Raw genomic sequence first — 6,832 nt, 5'->3', positions numbered from 1 at the left:
ATTTTATGATGACGACCACAAGCCTCATTTGTCATTCAGTGCAGCATGGAGATCCCAGTAAGTTTGTTTTCCCGATTTCCAAGATGCTGATTTCACAGCTTCTCTTCTCTAAACTTCATGCCCTCTACATACTCCCCAGCCGAACCTGACATCATACTTCATTAGGAAAACAAAAGTTATCAGAAGGGCAGGCGTGCATCTGTACCAACAAAAGTCCATTCCTGCCTGTGCCTGGTCTCTCTCTGGCCCTCTCTCCCATGACAACGCTAAGACAAACCCCTGCTCTCTCCAAACACAAATACTTTCCATTATCTCCTATTTTTCCAAGGACTTTGTTCCTGGTATTACCTTTTTTCTTCTATTACATAGGCAATTTCTTTCTGTCTCTGAAGGTATTTCAATCAATGTATAAACATGCTTCAAATGACCCACTTTAATAAATAGCCCTCTGTACACACATCTCTCCAGCTGCCACCAGTCCTTTTGTTCCTCTTCAGGACAAAACTGCTCTAATGAGTTTTCTTTGCCTACTGTGTGCACTTTCTTACTTCCCATGAACCTTCTTTATTGAATTACGAAATCTTGTGAGCATACAGAAAAGGATAATAATCTAATGAACACCCACCAAACCAGCTTTATCCAATCTTAACATTTCTCAATATTGCTTCATATCTTATTTTTTTTTAATGGAAAACAGAATCACAGATAAAGTTGGTGTCCCTTGTTTATCTTTCTAAATTCTCCTTCTCCCCTCCCTCCCCAGACATGAATGTTTATCATTTCTGTTGCTATTTAACTACTGTGTATATATCCATACGTTATACAGATATGATTTTTGGTTTTACTACTTTATATGAACTGACAATATACTGAATGTCCTCTGAAACTTTGCCCACTGAGCTGTATGGAATGTACATTTTCAACTTTATAGGGGTGGCCAAAATGCCTTCCCAAGTGATTGTACCTGTTTACACCTCTAAGTTCCCCTAGTCAATATGTGATAGCAGGTGGTATTGCCAGACTTTTTCGTTATTGCCACTCTGATTGGTTTGGCATTGTGCCATCTTGCTTTAATTAAATTTCCATGATTATTAGGGAGGTTGTATTCTATTCTTGTGTTTATTGGCCACTGAGCTTCCTGTTCCATTTGCACATTTTTCTATTGCTTCCTCCTTCTCCAGTGGATGGATGGGAGTTAGAAGATATATTCTGTCTACCATCTTCTGTCATTTGTATGCCTGACAATTCTCCCGGGCTATGGCTTGCTTTAAGTTGTATTTTGTCATATGCAAGTTCTAAACTTTAATGTTGTTTGCTGTATTGATCTTTTTTATTTTCTTTAAGACTGGTCTTTGTATCTTATTTTGAGTACTGCTTCCCTACCCAGAGGTCATATAGATAGATGCTTAACATGTTTTCCTAAATGTTTGAATATTCTGCTTCTCACTTTGGCTTTAATCTAACTTTGAAGTTATTTCTATGACTGGCTTGAGGGAAGTATCTGATGAAATGTTTTTGCATCGGGATAGTCAATTGTCTTAGAGCCATTTGAGCCCCACTTCTCTCCAGTGAGCCCCTTTGTCGCATGTTAAAGCTGTCATACGTGGGCGTCTGTCTATGGGCCCTCTGCTCTATTGTTTTCTCTGTCTCTCTCTGTGCCAATATATAAATGTCATAATTGCTATAGCTTTATGAACAGTACTGATATCTAATGACTCCCATCTATCTTGTTCATTTTCTACAGAAGTTATGTAACCACTCCTAAACATTTGCTCTTGTCCTGCTTATACATTTTAGGATCTACCTAAGTTCCATAGAGCCAGTCGAGATCTTGATTGGACCTACATTGTATTTAAGGATTAATTTGTGGAAGATGGACATTTCTAAATGAATATGTCATGTTCAAGATATTATACACGGAATCATTCCACCCTTAAATGTGAGATAGGATTGATTTATTTAGATCATCTGTAGGATCTTAAAATTTAGTTTTATAAGTTTTCCACAAAGGTTCAACATATCTTTTGCCAACATTATTCCTAGGTAACAATTGTTTTTTTTTGGTTAATGTTATCTTTCCTAAATTATATTTTCTGCTATTTGCTGCTGGCTTATGGGAACACAATTGATTTGTATGTTGAGATTCTATCTAGCAAACTTGCAGAACTTTCTCTTTATTCTAAGTATTTATCTGTAGATGTTCTTAAGTGCTTTTACTGGAGACACTTATACAGTCTGCAATTTAAAGTTTGTTCCTTCCTTTTCAACCATTGTTTCTGTGTTGAATTAAGGTGTTGATATGTGCATGCTGGTCTTGATCTTCTCTTTCAAGTAAATATCTCCAACTTTTCACAATTAAACGTCAAGTTTGGGTTTTTTTTTTTGGTGTGTGTATAGTCTATTAGATTAAATTTCTTTCTACTACTAGTCTAATTTTTTTGGAATTTTTGAATTTTATTTTATTTATTTTTTTATAGAGCAGGTTCTTATTCGTCATCCATTTTATACACATCAGTGTATACATATCAATCCCAATTGCCCAATTCATCTCACCACCCCCCCCACCAATTTACCCCCTTGGTGTCCATACGTCTGTTCTCTACATCTATGCCTCTACTTCTGCCCTGCCCCGGTTCATCTGTACCATTATCTAGGTTCCACATATATGCGTTAATATATGATATTTGTTTTTCTCTTTCTGACTTACTTCACTCTGTATGACAGTCTCTAGATCCATCCACGTCTCTACAAATGACCCAATTTTGTTCCTTTTTATGGCTGAGTAATATTCCATTGTATATATGTACCACATCTTCTTTATCCATTCATCTGTCGATGGACATTTAGGTTGCTTCCATGACCTGGCTATTGTAAATCGTGCTGCGGTGAACATCGTGGTGCATGTGTCTTTTTGAATTATGGTTTTCTCTGGGTATATGCCCAGTACTGGGATTGCTGGGTCATATGGTAATTCTATTTTTAGATTTTTAAGGAACCTCCATACTGTTCTCCATAGTGGCTGTATCAATTTACATTCCCACCAACAGTGCCAGAGGGTTCCCTTTTCTCCACACCCTCTCCAACATTTGTTGTTTGTAGATTTTCTGATGATGCCCATTCTAACAGGTGTGAGGTGATACCCCACTGTAGTTTTGATTTGCATTTCTCTAATAATTAGTGGTGCTGAGCAGCTTTTCATGTGCCTCTTGGTCATCTGTATGTCTCCTTTGGAGAGATGTCTATTTAGGTCTTCTGCCCATTTTTGGATTGGGTTGTTTGTTTTTTTAATATTGAGCTGCATGAGCTGTTTATTTATTTTGGAGATTAATCCTTTGTTAGTTGCTTCGTTTGTAAATATTTTCTCCCATTCTGAGGGTTGTCTTTTCTTCTTCTTTGTAGTTTCCTTTGCTGTGCAAAAGCTTTTAAGTTTCATTAGGTCGCATTTGTTTATTTTTGTTTTTATTTCCATTACTCTAGGAGGTGGATCAAAAAAGATGTTGCTGTGATTTATGTCAAAGAGTGTTCTTCCTATGTTTTCCTCTAAGAGTTTTATAGTGTCCAGCCTTACATTTAGGTCTCTACTACTAGTCTCATAGCTAAGAGGTTTTTCAAAATGATAAACATATGTTGAATTTTATCAAAGCATATTTTGTAGTTTCTCAAATGATCATACGATTTTTCTTTTTTATTCTGTTGATGAGGTGCTTTATATTGGTATATGTTCTAATGATAAAACATCCTTGAATTTTGGGGAGTTTGGTCTATGGTTTTCGTATTCATTGGAATAACTTTCATAGAATAGGGATTAATTGTGTCTTGAATATTTGGTAGAATCTTCCTAGAAAACCATGCAGACCTGTTTCCCTGTTCTTTTTACTGATTCAGTTTCTTTAATGGTTATAAGTGTTTTTGGATTTTCATTTCTTCTTTAGTTAGTTTTCTAAAGCTGATTTTTTTCTAGTGAGTTACATATCTTTTCAGAGGTCTATTTTATTAATCTTTTATGATTTTTTAAAAACAGCTTCGGTATTGTCCACTCCCTGTATTGTATCTTTATAGCCTATTTCATTAAAATGTGATAGTAACTACATTATTTTCCTTGCTCTGTTCTTTTTCTGGGTTTTTGAGTTAGACATTTAGCTTGTTAATTGCAGTCTTTCTTAGAGTTCTCATCCCCCCAAAAAACCATTTTTTTCCTATTTCTTTAAATTTGTATCTATATGAGACGATGGATGTTCACTAAACTTACTGTGACAATCTTTTTATGATGTAAGTCAAATCATTATGCTGTACACCTTAAACATATACAGTGCTGCATGTCAATTATGTCTCAATAAAGCTGGAAGAAAAAAATTTCACTACTTCCTTCCTAATATAAGTACTTAAGGCTAAATTTCTCTGTAAATATGACTTTACCTATATCACGTAAGTTTTACATGTTGTATTTTTATGCAACATATGAATTTTTCTCATTTCCATTATGTCTTCTTTGTCACATGTGTTATTAGAAATATGGCTTACAACTGACAAATGTGAAGTTTTCTAAATTCTTTTTTCAATTATTAACTTGTAACCTAATCATGGTACTAACTATTCAGAATTTATTGAGACTTGCTTTGCAGCCCCAGACTTGATTAATTTTTCTAAATCTTGCATGAGCATTTGATATACCATTAGAATAACCTTGCTAATTGCTTTTCTCAGGATATCTAAATTCATACAATTCTTTTTTTTTTTTGCGGTACGCGGGCCTCTCACCGTTGTGGCCTCTCCCATTGCGGAGCACAGGCTCCGGACGCGCAGGCTCAGAGGCCATGGCTCACGGGCCCAGCCGCTCCGCGGCATGTGGGATCTTCCCAGACCGGGGCACGAACCTGTGTTCCCTTAATCAGCAGGAGGACTCTCAACCACTGTGCCACCAGGGAAGCCCCATACAATTCTTTTTTCCTGTGGATCCGTCAATTAGTGAGAGAAATATGCTCCATCAGTGATTGAGGATTTGTGAATTTTCCTTACAATACTGTAGAGTTTTACTTTTTATATTTTGAAACTCTTTTGTTAGTTGTATACGTATCTGTATCTCCTAATGAACTGAATCATTTTTAGATAGTAAATATTTTTACTGAAAAATATTTTAATCTAAATATCTGTGTTTCTGGTATTAGTATTTGTAAACTAGCTTTATTCTGACTGATGTTTGTCTGGTGTATTTTCCGCTTTGTGTATTGTGCTTTCTGATAGAACCAGATTTTATATATTTACTTAATTTCTTCTAGTTTTTCTCTCTACAACTTTTTTCTTTACAGTTGTCTTCATTCCCTTTCTAGTCTTCTACTGGATTGAGCAAGTTGTCTTTATTTCATCTTTTTTCCTCTCTACTGTTTTAGAAGATTGTATCTCTGGTTGTTCTTTTGCAATTACGATTACTATCCTTGATATTTTAACAACTGTGTATGAGTTAACTTCTAAAGTTAAATATTTCTGCTTTTTCCTGGAATCTTACTCTCTTCCCCCATTTTCTTGTTAGTCACTACTCATCCTTCCAATGTCAGCTCAAATGCCACCTTCTCAATGATGCCTGTTCTGACTCCCCAGACTAAAGCAGACACTCCTAAACTTGTCTTTCATAGCACTTCCCAGGGCTTATGCTGACATACTTGTGAGATCAGTCATTGATTCCCACCTCCCCAAGGTAATTTTGACAGGGCAGGCATTGGCTGTGCTGCTCTCCCTTCTACTCAACCTGCATCCAAGTGCCGGGCACATGCCAGGCAACAAGCTATACTGAAAGCAGAAAAGCAGTGTGGGAGGGAGGGATGGAGAGAAGGAGGGCTGCATGGGTGGTAATGCTGAGAGATGAACCTGCAGGGATGCTGGATCTGGAAGAGTCATACATGTTCTGTCAGTTAGAAATCCCATTCTTCTGCGAAAACCAGAATAGAGACAATGATGGATAAAACAGACGGGGAAGTCATTTCTTTTTCATGTTATGAAGTCTGCAGGTAGCAATCCTGGGCTGATAAGGAGGCTTCGTAAAGTCACTAGGGATTCAGGCCTTTTTTTTTTTTTTCTTCCCAGCTTTACTATCCTTAGCTCATGGCTTATATCCTAAGGTTACCTTACAAGTCCAAGATGGTGGCTGGAATTTCAACTATCACAACCAAGTTCCAGGCAGGAATCTGGAAGGGGGAGGGAAGGGCAAGAAAGAGTACACCCAGGTAGGTATTGCCCCCCTTTATGAAGCCTTCCTTGGAATCCCAGGGACTTACATCTTATTCGTCATGGCTAAATTCCACAGTCAAACCTCAGTGCAAGAAAAAAAAATTATTTTCAAAGCCAGGAAGATTACAGTTTAAATATAATAGGGGGTCTATGTTATTAAGGATGATGGGGGCAGGGGTTGTTGTTTGCAGATGATCACTGTGGTGTAGTGATATAGACTAGGGGTGACAGGGAGACAGGTAAGAGGAGGGGTTGGTATTTTGGGTGAGAGAAGTTGACATTCTGCATTAAGGCAACGATAACGGGAATGGAAAGGAGGGTCTGAAATGAGATTTGACAGACGGTGCGACAGGATCCTTAACAGTTCATCTTCCTGCTGATTTGCTTCAGAAGACACTTTGCCTACTGGTGTAATTTCACTTAGTAGATATTCTTTTCATTGAATTCAAGATCATTATGAGTTGATCTCCCTGGTAAATGATGGAATTAACTAAGACAGACTAATTTGTGTTTCTAAATCTGTGTAGGATAAGCATTATTTTTAAAAATATATTCCCAAATGTACTTATTTCCCCACCAAAGCTCTATTTCCAAAGACAGAGGAATATAG

Source organism: Lagenorhynchus albirostris, chromosome 3 (genome assembly GCF_949774975.1).
Source record: "Lagenorhynchus albirostris chromosome 3, mLagAlb1.1, whole genome shotgun sequence".
NCBI classification, from domain to species: Eukaryota; Metazoa; Chordata; class Mammalia; order Artiodactyla; family Delphinidae; genus Lagenorhynchus; species Lagenorhynchus albirostris.
The sequence above is the reverse complement of the archived record's forward strand: the minus strand, read 5'-3'. Positions refer to the sequence as shown.